The sequence below is a fragment of the Panulirus ornatus genome, chromosome 58, assembly GCF_036320965.1.
Source record: "Panulirus ornatus isolate Po-2019 chromosome 58, ASM3632096v1, whole genome shotgun sequence".
NCBI lineage: Eukaryota > Metazoa > Arthropoda > Malacostraca > Decapoda > Palinuridae > Panulirus > Panulirus ornatus.
In genome coordinates, this window is record NC_092281.1 from 36,936,086 (window position 1) to 36,962,945 (window position 26,860).

At 41.7% G+C, this 26,860-nt stretch overlaps 1 non-coding gene across 1 annotated transcript; it reads right to left on the bottom strand.

Moving 5' to 3' along the window:
* Nucleotides 1-15,324: 15,324 nt before the first annotated feature.
* On the bottom strand, nt 15,325-15,396 carry TRNAV-CAC (transfer RNA valine (anticodon CAC)). The gene has a single exon. It is a non-coding gene; the product is annotated as a tRNA-Val (tRNA).
* Between the last annotated feature and the right edge of the window lie 11,464 nt (nt 15,397-26,860).

Below are 26,860 nucleotides of genomic sequence, written 5' to 3' on the forward strand. Positions count from 1 at the left end.
GCCCAACTCATCTATATGTGGGAATCGGGTCTCGTGTGGTGGACGGTCCAGCAAATCACCCTCATCGTGGAAAGGCAGGTAGGCCTGGTCAAGGAGGGCGACCCAGAGCACCTGCTGCTGCTCGACCACCTCCACAACTGAGCTTTTTGCAAAATCTTCCATGTTGAAGATACTATGATTACGTTGTGAACTTTACGAAGTAATCTCGGTTATCCTTGTACGTCCACAAATATAGTGAGTCATTGATATGGAAAAATATAGTAAGGTACCCCCATGCTCTAATATCCCACATAGAAACAAAAGCATAGTCGACTTTGGCGATTTTAAATGTAGAGACCATCTAAAATATTGTAGGTGGGTTAATGGTTGTTACATGGTGACCAAGGGTACAGGTGGATGGGACAGACATGATATAGTTAAGATCGATAGATGGGACAGACAGGGTATAGTGAATATCCGTAGATGGGACAGACTGAGTACAGTGAAGATTGATAGATGGGACAGACAGGGTATAGTGAATATCCATAGATGGGAGAGACAGGGTGTAGTGAAATTGCTTAGATGGGACTAACAGGGTACAGTGAAGATTTGTAGATGGGACAGACAGGGTATAGTGAAGACCCATAGATGGGACAGACTGAGTATAGTGAAGATCGGTAGATTCGATAGACAGGGTACAGAGAAGATTGATTGATGGAAGAGACATGGTATAGTAAAGATAGGTAGATGGGACAGACAGGGTATAGTGTTGATCGATAGATGGGACAGACAGGGTATGGTCGAGATAGGTAGATGGGAGAGCCTGGGTATAGTAAATATCGATAGATGGGACAGGGTATAGTGAAGTTTGGTAGATGGGACAGACTGGGTATAGTGAAGATCGGTAGATGGAACAGAGATGGTATAGTGAAGTTCGGTAGATGGGACAGACTGGGTACAGTGAAGATCGGTAGATGGGACAGGGTATAGTGAAGATTGATAAATGAGACAATGGGTATAGTGATCGATAGATGGGAGAGACTGAGTATATTGATCGATAGATGGGACAGACTGGGTATAGTGATCATGGATCCTTTAATACTTATGTATGAGGAATATAAACTCACTCTCCAGTATTTAGTCTCGATTCCCAGAAACCTTTGAAAGGTAAACACTTACTCTGCTACCCGCCTGGCTCTGTGTTGTTGTGCAAGATAAACGTAAAGTCTATCATTACCTATAGCTATACCGCAGTCATTATGGCAACACTGCTAACATAACCGGCCGATTCCACTTCCCCCCAGGCTGGCTAGGTGACAGGGACACGTCATTGGTTGATGCTATTGTTGCCGACAAATTATTACGTTAGTATTTAAACTGATATCGTTTTAGCCTTTTAACTGTGCGTACACAGTATTATTTTTCTGGGCTTAACATCTGTATCATGATGATTATCTAATATAACAAGTAGAAGACAATATCATAAAAATAAATATCCACAGTGAAATAAAATTGTCACCTAATATGGCAGCTCGAGTTGCAGCTTCAAGCCCGCCGGGGAGGAAGTGGATCCGCCGGGTCTAAGCTATCACGAGTCGCCAGCGTTGCCAAAATGAGTGCGGGCGGCGGTATATTAGCACGTAAAACTAAAGATATTCAAGTTTAAGTTGCCAAGTTTCTCTATTATCGATCTATTCCCAAATAACTACTTCATTATGCAACACTCACAAGGAAAGGGATGCCAGGTCCCGTGTCCAAGTAGCGGCTACTATCGAGTGTAACAATATAATCCGTCAAATAGGTAGACTTCAAACAACCCAAAATTGTGAAATAGATTAGTGTTAACTACCAACCAAGTGCGGGAGTTATGACTGAATGTGATTAAACCCTTCAAAAATGATGCCATGGATAATAATTCACTGGTAAGTCAGCAGCCGTCACCTCCACCCTCACCAGAACAGCTATGTCACCACACCGAGGCACTTGGGTTCACTCACTATGAGTCACAAGATCGAGATTTACAACGGTTCCGATACCATCATGATTCACAACGGTTCCGATACCATCATGATTCACAACGGTTCCGATACCATCATGATTCACAACGGTTCCGATACCATCATGATTCACAACGGTTCCGATACCATCATGATTCACAACGGTTCCGATACCATCATGATTCACAACGGTTCCGATACCATCATGATTCACAACGGTTCCGATACCATCATGATTCACAACGGTTCCGATACCATCATGATTCACAACGGTTCCGATACCATCATGAAGGTCGATCACATTTCACATTTACATCATGATTCACAACGGTTCCGATACATCATGATTCACAACGGTTCGATACATACAGGTTCCGATACACATGATTAACGTTCGCAACCATATATTCAACGTTTGTCATGGACGACAATACAGGGGCTCCGTCACTGAGACGTCAGTCACATACATTACTTGTTGCTGGTACAACATACAGGTGGCTCCGTCACTGTAGACGTCAGTCACCATACATTACTGGTTGTGTGGTACAACATACAGGTGGCTCCTCACTGAGACGTCAGTCACCATCATTACTGTTGTCTGGTACAACATACAGGTGGCTCCGTCACGTAGACGTCAGTCACCATACATTACGGGTTGTCTGGTACAACATACAGGTGGCTCCGTCACTGTAGACGTCAGTCACCATACATTACTGGTTGTCTGGTACAACATACAGGTGGCTCCGTCACTGTAGACGTCAGTCACCATACATTACTGGTTGTCTGGTACAACATACAGGTGGCTCCGTCACTGTAGACGTCAGTCACCATACATTACTGGTTGTCTGGTACAACATACAGGTGGCTCCGTCACTGTAGACGTCAGTCACCATACATTACTGGTTGTCTGGTACAACATACAGGTGGCTCCGTCACTGTAGACGTCAGTCACCATACATTACTGGTTGTCTGGTACAACATACAGGTGGCTCCGTCACTGTAGACGTCAGTCACCATACATTACTGGTTGTCTGGTACAACATACAGGTGGCTCCGTCACTGTAGACGTCAGTCACCATACATTACTGGTTGTCTGGTACAACATACAGGTGGCTCCGTCACTGTAGACGTCAGTCACCATACATTACTGGTTGTGTGGTACAACATACAGGTGGCTCCGTCACTGTAGACGTCAGTCACCATACATTACTGGTTGTCTGGTACAACATACAGGTGGCACCGTCACTGTAGACGTCAGTCACCATACATTACTGGTTGTCTGGTACAACATACAGGTGGCTCCGTCACTGTAGACGTCAGTCACCATACATTACTGGTTGTCTGGTACAACATACAGGTGGCTCCGTCACTGTAGACGTCAGTCACCATACATTACTGGTTGTCTGGTACAACATACAGGTGGCACCGTCACTGTAGACGTCAGTCATCATACATTACTGGTTGTCTGGTACAACATACAGGTGGCTCCGTCACTGTAGACGTCAGTCACCATACATTACTTGTTGTCTGGTACAACATACAGGTGGCACCGTCACTGTAGACGTCAGTCACCATACATTACTGGTTGTCTGGTACAACATACAGGTGGCTCCGTCACTGTAGACGTCAGTCACCATACATTACTTGTTGTCTGGTACAACATACAGGTGGCTCCGTCACTGTAGACGTCAGTCACCATACATTACTGGTTGTCTGGTACAACATACAGGTGGCACCGTCACTGTAGACGTCAGTCACCATACATTACTGGTTGTGTGGTACAACATACAGGTGGCTCCGTCACTGTAGACGTCAGTCACCATACATTACTGGTTGTCTGGTACAACATACAGGTGGCTCCGTCACTGTAGACGTCAGTCACCATACATTACTGGTTGTCTGGTACAACATACAGGTGGCTCCGTCACTGTAAACACTAGATTCTTTAGGTTTAACCATAAACATTAACTAAAGCAATATGACAACATGAACAAATTTTATGACTGAAATATCAGAGACGATCGAAATTAAGAGTGAATGAGAGCGATGTAAATAGAGTTTAAAAGGACAAAGTATGATTGGCAGCCAGGGCATAAGAGGCCGCCCAGCTAAATTTAAAAGTTCGCGTTTAGTGGCAGAGTTAAATCAATTTTACAAACTTCCATTGTTCTGGTGGAATTTAAAGGTTCTGTTTACCTCTAGAGACAGAATTTAAAGGTTCATCTTTAAAGTGCAGAACTCAAAGAATATCGGTAAAATAATTTACTTTAAAATTTTTCAATTATGTGAAGCATTTCATACAACAACTGCAATTTGACGGTGTTTAAAAGTTCGCTGTTGCTTGGCAGAATTAAACTGTTTAATTGACGAGGTTAAAAGTTCGAGTTGTAATGACGATTTGCACAAGTTTTTGTTTAACTGACGTATTTTCAATGTTTGTGTTTATATGACGTATCTAAAAGGACTTTGTTGACATAATGCAGCTGGAAGGTTTACGTTCAAATGATGATGTTCATATGTTCGTTAATGAATGAGGGAGTTAAATGGATGAATATTAAGTTCGCGTTTCATGGAGTCGTTTTGCAACAATTTGTTAAAATGTCAGAGTTTAAATGATCATATGTACCAGGTTGGCCAGATGGCGGTAGTGTGTAGACACAGCCATACCAGGTCGTATTTATCATCATTAAAGTCACCTTCCTTACTTACTTATGGCGGCGATGAAATTCACTGGTTCTTGATTCTGCACCAATTAACCTATCAGATAATGGTACAATGTTTGCCTGGTGTTGCATATATCACGTCTGTTGTTGAAACACAAGAATGCCAGGTGACTTTGGGAGTGGATGATAATGTAAAGATCAATATAAATGTGGGAAATCTTGAACCGCCATCACCAGACACAACACATGTTTGGATCTGGCGGGGGGAGGGACTTGCCTGTGACGTCACGATGCCCCGCCTCCAGCCTGGCGCCGCTCTGTGTGTGTGTGTGTGTGTGTGTGTGTGTGTGTGTGTGTGTGTGTGGCCCCTGGGTTCATGTTGGCTACAGCCACCCACCGGCCGGTGGTCAGGTCAGTGGGCGGTGTGTGTGTGTGTGTGTGTGTGTGTAGCCCCTGGGTTCATGTTGGCCACAGCCACCCACCGGCCGGTGGTCAGGTCAGTGGGCGGTGTGTGTGTGTGTGTGTGTGTGTGTGTGTGTAGCCCCTGGGTTCATGTTGGCCACAGCCACCCACCGGCCGGTGGTCAGGTCAGTGGGCGGTGTGTGTGTGTGTGTGTGTGTGTGTGTGTGTGTGTGTAGCCCCTGGGTTCATGTTGGCCACAGCCACCCACCCACCGGCCGGGTGGGCTGGCGGTAGTTTATAACTAAGACTGGTAGTTTCACATGCCACTTGGAGTGTCCCTCACTACAGAACTTGAGCAGCTCTTATCCTGAGGTGGAGCAGTTGACCCTCTCCACCAGGCTGGTACACTTGGTCTGCACCAGGTGGCTCCCTCCTGGTCATCCTGAGTGGTTGGTTGCTGTGTGGGATTTAATGACCACTGACTGGTGAAGGTCATTAGGTCAGCCATCATTTGATCATCTGATACAACATGAAGCAACGTAAAATATTACATGATCCACCTAAACTATTGAGAATGATGAAGTCTGATATTGTTACGTTACGTCATCCAATCTTGCCACTCACATGTTACGGTAATCACGACTACATACATAGTGTTGTTACGACTGATATTACTGTATGTACTGTAGTAAAGTACTGTGGTTATGTGGACACCAGACGAGACCATCATTATGATGTGTCACCAACATGTATCTATAATACTTCTATAACCAGCATGATCAAGAAGGTTATAACAGTATTATCCTTGTGTCACCAACATGTATCTATAATGCTTCTATAACCAGCATGATCAAGAAGGTTATAACAACATTATCCTTGTGTCACCAACATGTATCTATAATACTTCTATAACCAGCATGATCAAGAAGGTTATAACAACATTATCCTTGTGTCACCAACATGTATCTATAATACTTCTATAACCAGCATGATCAAGAAGGTTATAACAACATTATCCTTGTATCACCAACATGTATCTATAATACTTCTATAACCAGCATGATCAAGAAGGTTATAACAACATTATCCTTGTGTCACCAACATGTATCTATAATACTTCTATAACCAGCATGATCAAGAAGGTTATAACAACATTATCCTTGTGTCACCAACATGTATCTATAATACTTCTATAACCAGCATGATCAAGAAGGTTATAACAACATTATCCTTGTAGTTGTTGGATCAGTGTAGAGCAGAGCAATACCTGGTGAACATTACTTCCTGGTGGCCGCCATAAATACCACCAGTGTTTATAAGCTCACACATCACCAGGGGTTAAGATATGGTGTTAGCCCTCACTGCTCTATATAGCACCAGCCACGGTGGCTGGGCCTCCAGGTTATACCTCACTCCTACTCTTCTATATCCCTAACTTCCTTGTGATCATCTCACTTTGAATAACTAGATCTTCACATAACAGTTGTTTGTTGTTGTTGTTGTTGTTGTTGTTACATGTTGTAGGTTTATGTTCTGCCACTGGACGACTCGTTCTCTGATCTTACCCAACAGATAAATGTTTGTGTCGAGACTCGTCAAGTGCTTATCATACGGAGTCTGTAACACGTAAGTCTGTCTATCCTTCACTATACTGGATAGTAACTGGTAAAGGTTATTAAAGATATCTACAACAGAATCTTTGCCACACAACAAAACATACAAATCACATGATGACATGTTTGACCATCAGCAGGTAAGGTCATCAAGCCGCACCATACATACGTCAGACAGTAACATCAGTTGTATAACAGGATGTATATATGTTGTTGGATTTAAGGGCTATCAGCTTGTGGTCATGAAGCCAGAATGTGAACCATAAGTTCAACATAAAATGATCGCCCAGGTCCGGCAGGTAGCTGCATATGAAGCTATGAATGTCTGTCTTCATTACTGACGACGTAGAGGGAAGGGTTTGGGAGGAAGGTGAGTGTGGTGGAGTTTGCTGGAGGGTTCTCGGGAGTGTTGTGAAGAAGAGATAGAAAAACAGACTGAAAGGAGGAGGGTAACAAGTCCTTGGGCTCAACCCAGGTGCTACATTGTCAGTCAAGCAAGACATCTAAAATAATCGCCAGGTTGGTTGGTTATTTGGGCTTGTGGCTCATCCACTGCCAGGGTTAATAAAGTCAACAAGTTAGTCATGATCACCGACCAAAAATACTTGAACACCTTCACGTGTTGAGGATATTTGTAAGGTCATACACACGCTCACTAAATATTTGGCCCATATAAGTAAGGTTTTCACCCCTGTTGATTGCAAGGGTCATACCTGTGGTAAAGGTCATGTTATAACCATCAATCGAATCATCTTGAACAGTTTTCCCAGAGGTTCAAGATAATTCTGAGACCGTACACGCTCTCACCCTGTTCGTAAGACGAATGGTGCATTCTAACGGACAGCGACCTATAGAAGGTCATTAGGTCACTAATCCTTTATATGCTTCACTTTAAAGTCACCTAACAATCCTTTCAACATATTATTGTCTAAATAGTTGGGACAGTGAAATATAGGAAGATGTACGTTCAAGGAAGACATATGCAATGACAGAGTTACGTGCAGCGACGACAAGTAGGACAGACAAACCTGAGAAATGGTTGTGGTTGATGGTGTGAACAGTATTATTATTATTACCACACATCACCAGCACACCTTCGTGGCTGCTGCACTCTACACAGGAGCAGGGGAAGGTAATCATCTTTAAGCAAGAACATTTCCGACGAGACTGTACTATTTCTCTCCGTCCTTTGTGGATGACACAGCCTTGCTAAGGATGACTTGTCACTGGTGGTGACACAGCTGACGGATGGAGTCCTGTTACACCTTGTGAATAATATCTCATGACCAAAACAGTAGACTGGCCAGGTTGACAAGCGTATTGTGCAATTCAACTGACTAATGATATGTTAAAGAAAATTACAAACATAAATATCTATTGTAAGGATCAAATCAATGATGAAACAAATATAGTTAGAATGATTAATGAAACAGAATGTGGGAAGTGACACAGCTTTGTAATGCTTGGTCAGTTACGAATGATTAATACGAAAGCGTTAGGTATCGACCCGCAGGAGAACGTGTTTACAAATCTTTATAGAAGACATATCTATGTTAGATAAACGCCATATCAAGGTAATATCTTAACCTGGGACGTGTAACATCTGTGTGGAGAGACACAACTTTGTAATATATGATCTACTCCACGGATGAACTTTGACCACAGAGTTATACAACGCGTCGCTGGACAATATTCACCAAATACCTATAACGAATTTTCATATGATATACAAGACATTTGTTGGAAGTAAACATAAGAAATGATGACAGGAGATAAGGAGAGGGAAAGTACATAGTTTCTTAAATGCTGAATGAATCCTGTTTTAACCTAGTTATTCTCCGTTGGATTTTATTTTATATATCCAGAGGATAATATATTCTGGGGCTTATAATTATGATGCTTTTAACACCTCTTTTCAATTTCTTATCATCTTTACTGGCTAAAAGGCCTTCGTTCTTAAGAACCATTTTGATGCAACACACTACATATTTGTTATAAATCCTTTATCACATCAACTATCATGTTTGTACATTATTCTTTATGTTGTCAGTCACATTCTTAAGTATATAACTCATTCGTCTGACTCAAGTAGATACATATATCTCCATGTTTATATATATACATATGGTTCTTGATTTATTATCTTTTTGTTCCAAGTTTAAGTGATCCTTCTAAAGAAAATACTAATCGATACCTTGGATAACGTACCTGAGTCTTTATAACAGAAATAATGAACAAATCCAGATGGTTCAGCTTGTGTATACAGGTTGAAGACCATTAGTTCACCAATGTTATACTGGTAATGATAAAAGTCAACATGTATATAACTTTAATGTTGGACATATACTATGGATTCAGGCTTAATGACTGTTCATATGTTTTCAAATATACCAACATTACATTGACGATATACGAAATACTACCATGAAATTGTTTGGTCATAAAGGAGATATTCTGATCACTCCAATAATACACATGTATGTTTACCTGGTACAAAGAGATCCGTCATATTGTAAAGCCCTGTGCCAGCCAGGCAGCCAGCCTCCCTAACAACAAACTACCTGTTAGTCAAGATCAGATAAAGAGCCGGGTTGAGGTGAGGGCCCGTACCAAGCATAGACCTAGCATAGACCTGTCATGGTACAGACCACTCATATGGAGACCTGGTGAATACAACAATTAGAAACATTCCATATTTGAGGAGACTTGGCAGGTCTAACTATGAACCAATTTCATCATGATCGTATGATATGACCCCGTACCAATACAGGGACAAATTGTAATACTGAATTGTATATGAATTTCGTATTTCGATGGAATTAACAACAAAGATGAGTTGCCATAATTATGAGGAAACATGTCTACATTCACACTCACCAACCCTACCCAGACAACACGAGTCGTATTGATCATTTCTAAATTCATCGGACACATCCGGGAAGATACTTTTTTACTGTGTGTACTTTACTTTAAAGTTAAGTTCATTGGAAATAGAGCGAAACTAACTGTCTGTATAACCAACAAAAATCACTATGAGGTATAGATATCTATCTACGAATGACGTCACGTCTGATGTCACTCGTAGTAATGAACACAAACTGGTGGGCAAACGTTTGACCTCAGATGAGGTGAAGTACTTTATCTTCAATGTGATTGTTATCATAGAATAACTTACCAGTTAGAGTGGTTGGAAGCAACATTATAGATAAGTTTCACAATAAACTTGATAAATATTTCCCTTCAAGTTCAAGACTAACATTATTTGCGTCTCATCATTAGTCACACTGACAATATACAGGTTTATCTTTAGATTATCTGTATGTCTTCCACTACACTAATGTGTGAGTTCCTGATATCTTCCACTACACTAATGTGTGAGTTCCTGATATCTTCCACTACACTAATGTGTGAGTTCCTGATATCTTCCACTATCACCATTAACCTCGAAGTGACCCAATGGTCCACTGCTGTATGAATACCTTTACATTCCTTTGTATGATGGAATGTTTGTAACAACACAGTAATTAATCACATATCGGAGATTTGGCACTGTATTAGCTCCACGTCTTATTCATGGGCCATCAAAGAGCTATATGTCTGTGGTAATGCTTGTCTGGATGTGGATGACAGGGGCTTCCTCTCTTATGTGAATGGCTTCTAATCTGTGTAGTCTCCTGCGATCACTACAACTAGTAATGATTTTGATGTTATTCATTATAATCTCCCTCGTTAGTCTCGTTCCATGCTTTTGTTCATGATGATGTTTGATTCCACCTTCTTGTAAGTGGAGCGAGAGTCGGTGGCTCAGGGTGCAGCTGTATTGATCACCATCTTGAACTTAAATATGAAGTCTATATAGATGCAAACTGGCTGGCAAGTCAAAAATCTAAATTCTAAACACTGGCGCCTTACAAAGGAGAAACATTTTTTCAAGGGAAGAGAAAGATAAGTAATTACATACTAATATCTTAATCATTTTACCACGTCAGTCTCTCGTTCCCTTACACAAGTCATCAAGTCCAGTTTCTCCTTTGCCACTCCAAACCTCCAGCCTGACCCAACAACATTGTGGTCTGCATGATGGAAGCACACATGACATATTCACAAGAATTTCCTTCTCTACACTTGCCTCCAGAACTTTCTTTTATGCTGGTAGGTCCAAATGTTTACGCCAGGCCTTAGCACAGACACCATTGAGATCACCAGCTGGTCAAATGTATACTAGAAACACATAATGACAAAGGAAAACATACTTACGGTTACGTACATACATGCACGTATAACCTTAATGGTCAGGTCAAAGGTCACGCCATCATAATACCTGAAGGTCGCGCCGTCGTGTTCAGCCACACAGATCTTTCAGAGCTTCATGCCTGAGTACGATACCACATTACCAGCTTCCAATATTATACTACCTTTCCCGCCACACCACACAACAGCCTCACCTTAATGTCATGCAACATCAACATTTATATTTGGTCTCTGACGACAACCCCGCCACCACCAGCAGACCCATGCAGGCCCCCCCATGTCACTTACGTCACTACAGTTTCCAGGCATTTTAGTGGCTGTTGATTACCACTCCTCTGACTCAGGCAGCTTTCTTACCTTCCTGTCTCACCCAGACGTTGTCTGCTGGCTCTCACTCCACAAACATACAACCTTTCCTTCCCAGACATAACACATCACAACACCTTACTCCCACCACTTTGATCTTTTTCTTCGTGACAATATATTTTTCTGCGGAGAGCGTTACGCGCTTGCCCTGCCTTTTGGCAAAATCTCGTTAGATGAACTCATAAAACAGAGCTCTCTCTCTCTCTCTCTCTCTCTCTCTCTCTCTCTCTCTCTCTCTCTCTCTCTCTCTCTCCCCAGCCAGCCACTATGAATGTAGATTGCGTGACTGAGTGAGAGCGATGAAGATCTTCCCATATGACGGCGAGCCACTCTGCACCCCACCCACCCACTCACCCACCCACCCACCCACCCAGCACATATCAACTTACCTGTCGGCTGATAAAGAGAGAGAGAGAGAGAGAGAGAGAGAGAGAGAGAGAGAGAGAGAGAGAGAGAGAGAGAGAGAGAGAGAGAGAGAGAGAGAGAGAGAGCCTACCTACGAGTATTTACGATCACAAAAAATTATGGAAACAAAGGCCCCGCCGGGAATCGAACCCGGACCAACTGTTTACAAGACATGTGCTAACCACGTCACCACGGAGCCACTCGTCAGTGCCGGAAAGTTTTCTTATATATTAACAAACGTGATTGAAGACTTAAAGATTCTGGTCCAAACATAATGGTTATTGTGATAAATGATTTGTTGATGATAAATGTGTATTGTGTTGCATTATAAAGGTTGTTCAGAACCAAGATATTAGCCTGAGTCCTTAAGATTATATAAGAAATAATAAAGATGTGTTAGAAACATCAGCATTTATGATTAAACGAACAGAATGCATTCTCATGTGGATGTCTAAGAGAAAATGCAAGACAAGGAGCTAGTTTATAAGGCAGGAGTATTTCATCTCAACAAAATATTTACCTCTACGTCCTTTATCTTTCGTCATCATTTCTTATGTTTACTATCAAGAATGTCTTTTATCTAACATGAAAATTCTGTATAGGTATTTGATTAATGTTTTCCAACGACCCGTTGTATAACTCTTCGTTAGTGAAGTTCATTTCGTGTAATGGATCATGCATTACAAAATGTGTCTATCCACACAAGTGTTACACGTCCCAGGTAAAGATATATTCTAGAGATAGTGTATATCTAACATATATATGTGTTTTATAAATATTTATAAAAAGTTTTCCTGAGGGACAATACCTAAGACTTTCGTATTAAAGTTGATCAGTTGTAAGTGATCAAGCATTACAAAGGTGTGTCCATTGCCACAGGTGCTACTGATCCCGGGTCAAGGTATTTCACCATCTTTGTATCTTTAACCTTTCTAGTTATACATGTTTCATCCCTGATTCCATCCTCACAATCGATGACCAATCAGCTACCGCGGAGGCGTAGCACAGAAATCATTGGGCCGCAGAGGACCAATCATAAATCGCAAGCAGCAGCGGTCCACCAATAGGGAGTCGACACACAGTAGCGCTGGCCAAGTGGCTACCGGGGACACAATATGGAGGAGTGGCCACGCCCGGACACTGGCTCATCTGGGTCTATTCCTTGCTCTTCATAATCCTAAACACAATATCTTTTCATCGTAGGGAATTTATTACCTCATTAACGGAGTTACGATCTGCCTTTATTTCCGATCGTTTGAAGATAGTAAGAAGGTCGAGAGTGTGATGAGTAGGGACACAAAAATAGTCCTTCTCAGGAGGAGGGTAACAGGTCCTGAGTCTCAGCCCAGGTGATGGTGTGAACAGTATTATTATTATTACCACACATCACCAGCACACCTTTGATGGCGCTCCTACACCTTCGTATTATTATTACCACACATCACCAGCACACCTTTGATGGCGCTCCTACACCTTCGTATTATTATTACCACACATCACCAGCACACCTTTGATGGCGCTCCTACACCTTGGTGGCTGCTGCACTCCACACAGGAGCAGGGGATGATGGCACATATCTATGAAGCAAAAAGGTTGTCGATGAGACTGTGCTATTTCTTCCCTTCCCTGGTCGATGATACAGCCTTTCCCCAAGGTTACTTGTCATTTCCGGTGTAACGACTTACGGGTTGAGCCCGGTAACACCTTCTGAATAATAGTATGTGACAGAGTGGAGTGACCAGGAAGAAAAGCGTGTTCTGCACCTCAACTGACTGATTATATGATAAGAATAAAGAGAATTACACACATAAATGTCACTTGCAAGGATCAAGCCAGAGATGAAGCATAGATAACTAGAAGGGTTAAGGAAACAAAAATTGTAAAATACCTTTACCTGGGATCAGTAGCAACTGTGGCAATGGACACACCTTTGTAATGCTTGATCATTTACAACTGATCAACTTTAATACGAAAGTCTTAGGTATTGTCCCCCAGGAAATCTTTTTATAAATATCTATAAAACACATATATATGTTAGATATACACTATCTCTAGAATATATCTTTACCTGGGACGTGTAACACTTGTGTGGATAGACACAACTTTGTAATGCATGATCCATTACACTAAATTATATCTTCACTATACCCTCTTCTTCACTACACAGTTACTTCTACCATACCATTGTACTCTCTGATGTTCACTAAAAATAATTTTTATCTTCACTACATAATCATTTCATATAAACTTTAATCTTTTATAACCCTTATCTCTACTACATTGGTATCTTCACTACATTCGTATCTTCACTACAACCTATCTTGACAATATCCTTATCATCACTATACTCTTCTTCACTACACTCTCATCTTAACATCATCTTTCTGTTTACCGAACTTAGCTCAAAGTCTGACTTGAACGTAGCTTTGTAAAGTTTGTGTTCCTCATTGTGTTACCTCCTTATTATCATTGGAAAGGCAAAGGTCACGTCTCCCTAACTAAACCCTCATCTTCACTACAGTCTCATCATTATCATTACTTCTTGATGTTCAATACAAAATCTCAACTTATATATTTATCTTCACTACAGAATAATTTTCATTGCACCTTAATCTTCATTACTCCTTGTTTCAGCTACATACATATCTTCCATTCATTCTTATATCTTATATTAATTACATCTTTACAATATCTTTATATCTTCTCCGTTCCGTCTTTTGAAAAATTGAAAATGAGAGTAAAGGATTTCCGGCCTTCAGCTCCCTACCCTTTTAGTCGCCTTGTACGACACGCAGGGAATACGTGGCAAGTATACTTTCTTCCCTATCCCCAGGGATAACAGCATCTGGTGTTCCCAGACGGTCACCCATCCAAGTACTGACCAGACCCAACGTTGCTTAACTTGACTGATCGAACGATATATATATATATATATATATATATATATATATATATATATATATATATATATATATATATATATATATATATGATATATATATACACACACACACAAGACTGAAAACAATGAATTTCCCAAATAAAAAATGGAGGCGCCGGGGTTTGAACCCGGGTCCTCTCGCATGCCAAGCGAATGCTCTACCACTGAGCTACGCCCCCAAGAACATATTTTGTGACATAGTATTATATGAAGTACTGAGATTAGCACGGCAAAATAGTGTTTGACCGACCGTTGCCGACTTGCCGGCAAAATAACCACAGGGTTAATCTCCATGTTCCTGTCGTGTTTTCCTCTCAATTTTCCACAAAGAAATGTTTTACTTTTTTATTTTCGTTGCAATAGACTGGAACTAAGCAATAGACTGGAACTAAGCAATAGACTGGAACTAAGCTGACCTGGTATGAGGTCAGAGCCCTCATTATCATCCCTACTAACTACCGGAAGCAGATTAAGTCGTTCCACAACCGATGTCCGGCCCATGTTAACTCTGATGTGCCCAGCAGTTGGAGGAGGATCGCCAGAAGCTTCTGGAAGATTTCAAGGACGTCTTGGTGGACCTGACCCTTTCAGATAAGGTCGAAAACCTCAATTTATTGTGAAGATCTTCACTATAACGTTGGACGAACATACTGAATGTTGCACACATGTGATGCGGACAAAATGAAAAAAGATAAAGACAAAAAATATGTCTGGTGTGGGTCTCGAACCCACGACCTTGAGTGTGTGAGACTCACGCTCTACCACTGAGCTAACCAGACAATAGAAAAATACGTCTGTTTCTTCAATTTGAATTAATGAAAATCTTTGCGAGGCAGCGTTAAGAAAAGAGAGATGTCTTTGACGAAATTTACTTGTTTGGCTCCTTCTTTTGTTCCTCAGTATCGAAAGTAAACATACTGAAGGATATATATATATATATATATATATATATATATATATATATATATATATATATATATATATATATATATATATATTGAAAAGGATCGCAATTTTGCACGTGATCAAGTATATTCTTATGAGTTCACAGGGAAAATAAACACGCTAAGTTCCCAAGTGCACTTTCGTGTAAAACTCACATCATCAGGGGAGACACAAGAGAGAAATATAACAGTCAGTTGATATACAACGAAGAAACGTAGCTAGGACGCCATATGGTAAACATGTGATTGTCCAAGACAGACAACAAGCGTATCATAAACTTATTATGTGGACAAGAAGGTGAATTGTTTACAAATTTTATCAACATTAAAGTTATCCAATTTGTATAGACCATCACTAATATTAAGATTATAATTCTTTGTGTATTCAGTAATAGAAGATTCAATTATATTTTTCGTGGTACTTGAGTTAGAGTTAAAAACTGAGATGGCATTATTAACTCTAATTCCAGTATCACAAGAAATATCATTGAATCTTCTATCATTAAATACACAAAGAATTATAAACCTTAAAGCAACATGGCGGTCAAAAATAAGCTTTAGGAATGAAGTTTATGAATGGAATATCAGTGAGACGATCCAAATGACGAATGAATGAGAGCGTAGTCAACATACAATATAAAAGGACATATTATGAATGGCAGGAGCCAGGCAAGTAACGGCCCAACTGAATGGAAGGATTTAAAAGTTCGCGTTATATGACGAATTTTGATAGATTATTCAAATTTCCATTCCAGTTATGAAACGTAATGGTTGTGTTCAGTTCTAGAAACAAAGTTTAAAGATTTGTGTTTCGAAGATGAACCACAAAGGATATCGTTAAATTAACTGACATTAAAATTTGTCAATTAAGTAAATCATTTTGTACAATAGCTGTAATTTGACAGAGTTAAAAGTTCGCAGTTTCATTACAATTATAATTCAAAAGTTTGAGATTCAATGATGGTTTGCACAAGCTTAACGTACATTCAAGTTTTGTGTTTATATGACGTATCTTAAAGGACTCTGGCAAAATAACGCAGCTGAAATGATAACGCTCGAATACTGACGCTTAAATGTTGATTGATGAATGGTAGATTTAAATGGATAGATTTTAAGTTCGCGTTTTCATGATCGACCTTAAACCTTGTGGTTGAATGTCACAGTTTAAAGGTTGGTATGTACAATGTTGACCAGATGGCGGTAGTGTGTAGACACAGCCATACCAGGTCGTATTTATCATCATTAAAGTCACCTTCCTTACTTACTTATGGCGGCGATGAAATTCACTGGTTCTTGATTCTGCACCAATTAACCTATCAGATAATGGTACAATGTTTGCCTGGTGTTGCATATATCACGTCTGTTGTTGAAACACAAGAATGCCAGGTGACTTTGGGAGTGGATGATAATGTAAAGATCAATATAAATGTGGGAAATCTTGAACCGCCATCACCAGACACAACACATGTTTGGATCTGGCGGGGGGAGGGACTTGCCTGTGACGTCACGATGCCCCGCCTCCAGCCTGGCGCCGCTCTGTGTGTGTGTGTGTGTGTGTGTGTGTGTGTGTGTGTGTGTGTGTGTGTACTACTTTAATCATTATCACGTGAGTCTTTTGAGGAAGGATTTGTACACTCGTGTTGCCCCGTCTCTTAACCTTGTTAGTGTAAAATATGTTTTCACTCCTGTGTGCGCTCACACACACACACACACACACACACACACACACACACACACACACACACATAACATATAATATTATCTAGTATTTACTTCAGACGGATATCTTACACCTTGATTATAAAAGCCAAAGAAAAATTTATAAAAACATACATATATTTACACACGTGTAGATATATGTTATGTATTGAAATGTGGCGGTAAAATTCCTTATATATTAACAAACGTGATTGAGGACTTAAAGAATCTGGTCCAAACATAATGGTTATTGTGATAAATGATTTATTTATGGTAAATATGTATTGTGTTGCATTATAATGGTTGTTCAGAACCAAGGTTCTTAAACCTGAATCAGTGAAATACTATCAGAAATAGAAAACCTGTTAAACATGAACCTTTATAGTGATTAACCATACAATATATTTTCCTCTGGGTATGTAAAATAAAATACAGTACAGGGAGCTAGTTTGAGGAAGAGTATTTCATATTTTAACAAAATATTTACCTCTAATAGCGTCCCTTATCTTTCGTCATCATTTCTTATGTTTCCTATCAAGAAATGTCTTTTATGTAACATAAAAATTCTGTCTAGGTATTTGATTAATGTTGTCCAAGGATGAGCTACATGGCACACGTGGTCAGGTCACAGTGGTGGTGGTCAGGTCAGTGGGCGGTGTGTGTATGTGTGTGTGTGTGTGTGCGTGTGTGTGTGTGTGTGTGTGTGTGTGTGTGTGTGTGTGTGTGTGTGTAGTCCCTGGGTTCATGTTGGCCACAGCCACCCACCGGCCGGTAGTCAGGTCAGTGGGCGGTGTGTGTGTGTGTGTGTGTGTGTGTGTGTGGCCCCTGGGTTCATGTTGGCCACAGCCACCCACCCACCGGCCGATGGTCAGGTCAGTGGGCGGTGTGTGTGTGTGTGTGTGTGTGTGTGTGTGTGTGTGTGTGTGTGTGTGTGTAGCCCCTGGGTTCATGTTGGCCACAGCCACCCACCGGCCGGGTGGGCTGGCGGTAGTTTATAACTAAGACTGGTAGTTTCACATGCCACTTGGAGTGTCCCTCACTACAGAACTTGAGCAGCTCTTATCCTGAGGTGGAGCAGTTGACCCTCTCCACCAGGCTGGTACACTTGGTCTGCACCAGGTGGCTCCCTCCTGGTCATCCTGAGTGGTTGGTTGCTGTGTGGGATTTAATGACCACTGACTTGTGAAGGTCATTAGGCCAGCCATCATTTTATCATCTGATAAAACATGAAGCAACGTCAAATATTACATGATCCACCTAAACTATTGAGAATGATGAAGTCTGATATTGTTACGTTACGTCATCCAATCTTGCCACTCACATGTTACGGTAATCACGACTACATACATAGTGTTGTTACGACTGATATTACTGTATGTACTGTAGTAACGTACTGTGTTTATGTGGATAACATGTGGACGTCAGAGGAGGCAAGAGCATCATCAGAGACAAATTCTCTATTCTATGTTGTATCCTCAATTTTGTCTGCGGTGATCGACACACTTTATCCCCCAAAATATAACTCCGAAGGTATAAAACAGTTGTGGACATACCAAACGCTTGACAAATATTCCTTAGTAGATGACAGAAAACACAAAGAGATCGTCCTTGTAAACTTATGATGAGGTTTGCTTGAAGAGCCTCCCTACGTCATCGTCGTCCACAGGCGCCCTTTGTTGGAGTGGGTGTGGCGTGGACACAGTACTGGGACCTTCATGATAAATTATCTACAACGTTCCAGGTGTCCACATATCAGGGATATGACTGTGTACAACGGTGGCTGGGGTTAAAGTCACTGGATCATATATAAAACATACAAAGGTTAACATTGATTCTCTTAAGATTTCAAGGCAATGAAAGGTTTGTGGTGCAGTCTTTATGACTGAAGGTCATATTTAGATAGAGATTTATCAAATGGATATTACATCAACGTCACAGTAGCCACTCCGGCCACTGTATTACTAACACAAGGGTTAACTGTAGTCATACAATACAAATACTAAAACTTAGTATTATTTTCTTGTTTTAGTTTTATAACCGAGAGAAACATGAAGTGTAAACAGACGGTGTATCGCCATACCTTCCTCCATCCAGTCATTATGAGGCTTCAGCGTAAGGTGGTGGTTGACGAGCGGAGGCAGACTCGTCCACATTATTATCTGCTGCTGTTGGACGTCCCCAGTGTCCAGGTGCAGCCAGGGTCGTCATCATGTTGGACGTCCCCAGTGTCCAGGTGCAGCCAGGGTCGTCATCATGTTGGACGTCCCCAGTGTCCAGGTGCAGCCAGGGTCGTCATCATGTTGGACGTCCCCAGTGTCCAGGTGCAGCCAGGGTCGTCATCATGTTGGACGTCCCCAGTGTCCAGGTGCAGCCAGGGTCGTCATCATGCTGCCCGTCTCTGCATCGCCTGATCCGTGGTGCACCGGTGGGTCGGTGGCTGTCGTGACATGGTAATGTTACCGTCATATTCCGCGTCTCATCTCACGTCTGTCCAGGTGGGCTAAGCTCGTCTGGTCTGAATGAACCATATACAAGTAAGGCGTATCGCTGTTGTGAGTCTCAGTACATATGGAGGCAATATGGTTGTGCAGTCTCTCTCTCTCTCTCTCTCTCTCTCTCTCTCTCTCTCTCTCTCTCTCTCTCTCTCTCTCTCTCTCTCTCTCTCTCTCTCTCTCTCTCTCTGTGATGAATTTTATGTTGGGCAGACTGGTAAGGATCTTTCTGTTAGACTTAAGCAACATAAATATAGTATAAGAACGGGACAAAAATCAAATGCCTTGTTTAATCACGTTAAAAACTATGATCATTGTACTGACTAGAGTAATGCCATCTCAGTTATTAACTCTGACTCTATTACCACGAGAAAAATCATTGAATCTTCTTTTATTAGATACACAAAGAATTATAATCTTAATATTAGTGATGGTCTATACAAATTAGATAACTTTGCTGTTGACAGAATTTGCAAAATGATAAGTTTATGATACACTCGTTGTCTGTCTTGGACAATCACATGTTTACCATATGGCGTCCTAGCTACGTCTCTTCGATGTACATCAACTGACTGTTATATTTCTCTCTTGTGTCTCCCCCGATGATGTGATTATTACACGAAAGTGCACTTGGGAACTTATCGTGTTTCATTTTCCATGTGGACTCATAGGAATATATATGCACATGTACATATTCTTACCTTGCTTGCCTTTATCCATTCTCGGCGATACTCCGCGTGTGTGTGTGTGTGTGTGTGTGTGTGTGTGTGTGTGTGTGTGTCTGTCTGTCTGTCTGTCTGTCTGTCTGCCTGTCTGTCTATTTATCTGCATACGTATCTTCTGCATATCGTGGAAGGCGACTGAGGGTTGGGAACTGGGGGGGTTGGAAATCTTCCCCTTCTGTATTACTTTTCAAATGAAGGAATAGAGGAAGGAGCCCAGCTAAGTTTCCCTCTAGGATTCATTCACTTATCCCTGACGCTACCTTGTTCTTGCGGGAAATGGCAAACAAATATGAAAAATAGAGTATGAAAGAAAAAAGACAGTGGCCAAGTGTTATGTGTTCTGTGTCCTTGATAACCATTTGATCTGACTCATTCAGATAAGGTGCAAAACGCCAGTAGTGAAGATGTACAAAGGATAATAGAACGATGTACGTACGTACGTAGTGTGAGTATCTTGACTGATAGAAAGTACTGAAAGCGGCAGGAAGTAGCGAGATATTGTATTGTGCTTCGTACAAGACTGGCGGGCGACTCCGTCCTTCGTGCTGTGCCACACACAGTCTGGTGATTGTCGGGATGTGTAGCCATAATGTTTGATCTTATGACCATTAGTGATGCATCATGTGATGTTTACTATCACAACATCGGCTTCTTCCTCCTCCTCCAGGAGAGTGGCAATCAGGTGGCGGTTATTGTGGTAGCCCGGCACATGCAACTGTAAGATTCTGAAGCAACGTTCAGAAAATGGGACACATTATAAAGAGTTCCATAATTTCTCTAATTCTTCCCCAAATTCATGTGGACCTGCAACACTGAAAATGTTGAAATACCGCTGGTGCAGAGGGAGGGAGAGGCAGGCCTGGGATGAGAGTGAGGCTTTGTAGGAGAGAAAAGCTCGGGATGAGAGAGGCTGAACACAAGATGTTTGGCTGGAGAGTGAGGCTTTGAAGGAGAGAGAGGCTTAGGATGAGGGTTGGGTTGTACCAGAGAGAGAGGCTTGGGATGAGGGTTGGGTTGTACCAGAGAGAGAGGCTTGGGATGAGGGTTGGGTTGTACCAGAGAGAGAGGCTTGGGATGAGGGAGTCTGAACATGAGATAGGTTTGTGAGGAAAGTGAGGATTTGAAACAGAGAGAGACTTTATGTGAAAAAGGAAGGACAGGCGGAGGAGGCTTGGGATGAGAGTCAGGCAGGACAGGAGAGAGAGGCTTGGGACGAGAGTCAGGCTGGACAGGAGAGAGAGGCTTGGGACGAGAGTCAGGCTGGACAGGAGAGAGAGGCTTGGGATGAGAGTCAGGCAGGACAGGAGAGAGAGGCTTGGGACGAGAGTCAGGCTGGACAGGAGAGAGAGGCTTGGGACGAGAGTCAGGCAGGACAGGAGAGAGAGGCTTGGGACGAGAGTCAGGCTGGACAGGAGAGAGAGGCTTGGGATGAGAGTCAGGCAGGACAGGAGAGAGAGGCTTGGGACGAGAGGTAGAGAAGTGAACCTTCATAACTTATCCTTCAATAAAAAAGGGTTGTCTTGCTCCACTCAGTTGGAATGGGAAAGTAGTTGAAAATAACAAGTTGATGAATTGAAGATTTTAGTGTGGCAAAACCTGAACTGATTTTAAGGTCACACATGAAAGAAGATTAACATTTCAGAAGGTTGAAGGAAGATCAATATAAATGTCATCATTGATAGACTATTAGATTCATTAGAAGCCTCGGTAGATGAATGTTCTTGTTATTTTTATTAAGAATGAGGATGAATTAGTAATTAAGGCACACGGCGCTAATATCTTTGGTTAGTGAGCCATTATGTTTTGCACTGGTGTTATATTAAAGAACTAGAGTATGAGTGAGGGAGTGAGATGTGGAGATTATATATCATTGTGAGTTATTACATAAAGTGATCGTGATGAACGTTACGAAGATCAGGCAAACTATGAGGCTCATTATTCCTACATCAGATATAATAATGTCAATCATTCCAGTAATCTTACCATAATTGACCTCTTCCATCTAGGCAGCCTCCCTCCCCTCTTATCTTCTCCAGAACAAACCTGGTTCATTCTTGTGAGAGACGATAGTGTTTACTAAACTCTTCCTGTGACCAACATGTAAATGGTGTGACTGATCACCACACCTTACCTCACCTACTTCCTCCACCTGATCAATCTGCATCACTCCTTCCATTGCTCACTTCCATAATAGAATTAACGTTTCACTACAAATGACCAGATTCACTTGGCCATGTTTGTTAACATCAGAGCAATAATCTTGAAGACCGACCATTCCTCACTATTGACCTTTAAGGCAGGAATCATTATTTTCCTCAAACTATCAATTGCTATTTATGTGGGGTCGGTCGGCTGTGGCTCCGGAGGGGTAAGCGACAACACAGACTCTGGTGGAGTTCCAGTAATGATGTTACTGAGTCAGTCGGGCACACAACACTGTGGTACACCTGGTAATATTTTGTTTGTCTTAACTAAGTCGATAAGTGGAAAACTGAGCAGCAGTTTACTTGCTTAGCTTGTGTACTTGTTCCTGGATTGTTGATGACGTTCACAATAATAGGTATAGGACTGGTCTTATATCTCTGTGTTCCAGCTGTGATTGGTACAAGTCGAGTGTACTGACGAACGGCGGTCCGTGGGGATGAGGAGAGAGAGAGAGAGAGAGAGAGAGAGAGAGAGAGAGAGAGAGAGAGAGAGAGAGAGAGAGAGAGAGAGAGAGAGAGAGAGGTCATTGTGCCGGGGGGTGATGGGGGTCTGGGGTGGTGTTGGTGGGGTGGACGGGGTCAGCCAGATGAGCACATCTTGGTAGGTGGTGTGAGATGGACCCAGGAGGATTGTGTGTGTTGTGTCCAGCTGGTGGTGCCTGTGTGTGTGTGGCTCTAGTTAGTCAGGAGGACCTGGCTGGGGCGCGGCTCAGGTACAATAAAGATGGTATAGACATTCCTGAGCTTGAAGAGTGATGTCAGTCGGCGGTGAAGGTAGAGACAGTATGAGGAAGATTTGATGATGGAGTGAATGTGTTGAATATGAAATGTCTGAGGACAACATGTGGTGTGACGCGGGTTGATCCAGTAAGTAATGATAGGGTAAGAGAGATGTGTCATGATAAATAGAACATGGTTGACAGAGCTGAAGAAGGTGTACTGAAATGGTTTAGACATTTGGAGAGAGTGAGTGAGGGGAGGTTAAAGGAGGATACATGTGTCAGAAGTGTAGAGGACAAGAATAGGGCGGCCATATTGGAGATGGATGGAGGAAGTGAACAAGAGTTTAAGTGATCAGGGCCTGAATATGCTCAAGGTCACGTGAGAGGCGTGTATAGGATAAAGTGAACTAGGGGCGATGTGATTTACAGGGGACGACCTGCTATCAGTGAACTGAAGCAGGACATATGAATCAAATGGGGTAAACCACGGACAGGGTTGTAGGGCCTGGTTCTGGACTGTGGGCTGTGCTTTCGTTGCATTACATATGACAGGTAAGGAATGTATGTGAGGGTATGAAGCATTATCTTATGTTCCTGGTGCTATCTCGATACTGTGGACAACGGTGAACAGAACATCGTAGACACAGAGTTTAAAAGGCCATATTATGAATGGTAGCCAGGGAATGAATGGCCCAGGAAATGGAAGCATTTAAAAGTTCGCGTTAAGTGGTGGACTTCAATAGAATGTACAAACTTCCTTTCCAGTAACTGAACTAAAGCTTATGTTTATTTCCAGAGACGGAGTTTGATGGTTCATTATATAAAGACAGACTTCAAAGGATATCGTTGAATTAAGTGACTATAATTTTTTTCAATTAAATGAGACATTTCCTAAAACAGCTGCAATTTGACGGAGTTTAAAAGTTCGCAGTTGTTTGAGAGAATTTTAAAGTTATTGACGGGATCAAAAGTTTAAGTTTAAATGACGCTTTGCACAAATTTTCGTTTAAATGACATACTTTCAATGTTTGTCTTTATATAATTTAGTTTAAAAGTCTCTGATCAAATAACGCAGCTGAAATGATAACGCTCGAATACTGACGCTTAAATGTTCCTGAATAAATGACGGAGTTGAATGGATGGATTTTAAGTTCGCGTTTGTGGGAGGAATTTTGAAAAATTGTGTTTAAATGTCAGAGTTTAAATGATCATATGTACAATGTTGACCAGATGGCGGTAGTGTGTAGACACAGCCATACCAGGTCGTATTTATCATCATTAAAGTCACCTTCCTTACTTACTTATGGCGGCGATGAAATTCACTGGTTCTTGATTCTGCACCAATTAACCTATCAGATAATGGTACAATGTTTGCCTGGTGTTGCATATATCACGTCTGTTGTTGAAACACAAGAATGCCAGGTGACTTTGGGAGTGGATGATAATGTAAAGATCAATATAAATGTGGGAAATCTTGAACCGCCATCACCAGACACAACACATGTTTGGATCTGGCGGGGGGAGGGACTTGCCTGTGACGTCACGATGCCCCGCCTCCAGCCTGGCGCCGCTCTGTGTGTGTGTGTGTGTGTGTGTGTGTGTGTGTGTGTGTGTGTGTGTACTACTTTAATCATTATCACGTGAGTCTTTTGAGGAAGGATTTGTACACTCGTGTTGCCCCGTCTCTTAACCTTGTTAGTGTAAAATATGTTTTCACTCCTGTGTGCGCTCACACACACACACACACACACACACACACACACACACACACACACACACATAACATATAATATTATCTAGTATTTACTTCAGACGGATATCTTACACCTTGATTATAAAAGCCAAAGAAAAATTTATAAAAACATACATATATTTACACACGTGTAGATATATGTTATGTATTGAAATGTGGCGGTAAAATTCCTTATATATTAACAAACGTGATTGAGGACTTAAAGAATCTGGTCCAAACATAATGGTTATTGTGATAAATGATTTATTTATGGTAAATATGTATTGTGTTGCATTATAATGGTTGTTCAGAACCAAGGTTCTTAAACCTGAATCAGTGAAATACTATCAGAAATAGAAAACCTGTTAAACATGAACCTTTATAGTGATTAACCATACAATATATTTTCCTCTGGGTATGTAAAATAAAATACAGTACAGGGAGCTAGTTTGAGGAAGAGTATTTCATATTTTAACAAAATATTTACCTCTAATAGCGTCCCTTATCTTTCGTCATCATTTCTTATGTTTCCTATCAAGAAATGTCTTTTATGTAACATAAAAATTCTGTCTAGGTATTTGATTAATGTTGTCCAAGGATGAGCTACATGGCACACGTGGTCAGGTCACAGTGGTGGTGGTCAGGTCAGTGGGCGGTTGTGTGTATGTGTGTGTGTGTGTGTGCGTGTGTGTGTGTGTGTGTGTGTGTGTGTGTGTGTGTGTGTGTGTGTGTGTAGTCCCTGGGTTCATGTTGGCCACAGCCACCCACCGGCCGGTAGTCAGGTCAGTGGGCGGTGTGTGTGTGTGTGTGTGTGTGTGTGTGTGGCCCCTGGGTTCATGTTGGCCACAGCCACCCACCCACCGGCCGATGGTCAGGTCAGTGGGCGGTGTGTGTGTGTGTGTGTGTGTGTGTGTGTGTGTGTGTGTGTGTGTGTGTGTGTAGCCCCTGGGTTCATGTTGGCCACAGCCACCCACCGGCCGGGTGGGCTGGCGGTAGTTTATAACTAAGACTGGTAGTTTCACATGCCACTTGGAGTGTCCCTCACTACAGAACTTGAGCAGCTCTTATCCTGAGGTGGAGCAGTTGACCCTCTCCACCAGGCTGGTACACTTGGTCTGCACCAGGTGGCTCCCTCCTGGTCATCCTGAGTGGTTGGTTGCTGTGTGGGATTTAATGACCACTGACTTGTGAAGGTCATTAGGCCAGCCATCATTTTATCATCTGATAAAACATGAAGCAACGCCAAATTTTCCATGATCCACCTAAATTATTGAGAATGATGAAGTCTGATATTGTTACGTTACGTCATCCAATCTTGCCACTCACATGTTACGGTAATCACGACTACATACATAGTGTTGTTACGACTGATATTACTGTATGTACTGTAGTAACGTACTGTGTTTATGTGGATAACATGTGGACGTCAGAGGAGGCAAGAGCATCATCAGAGACAAATTCTCTATTGTATGTTGTATCCTCAATTTTGTCTGCGGTGATCGACACACTTTATCCCCCAAAATATAACTCCGAAGGTATAAAACAGTTGTGGACATACCAAACGCTTGACAAATATTCCTTAGTAGATGACAGAAAACACAAAGAGATCGTCCTTGTAAACTTATGATGAGGTTTGCTTGAAGAGCCTCCCTTCGTCATCGTCGTCCACAGGTGCCCTTTGTTGGAGTGGGTGTGGCGTGGACACAGTACTGGGACCTTCATGATA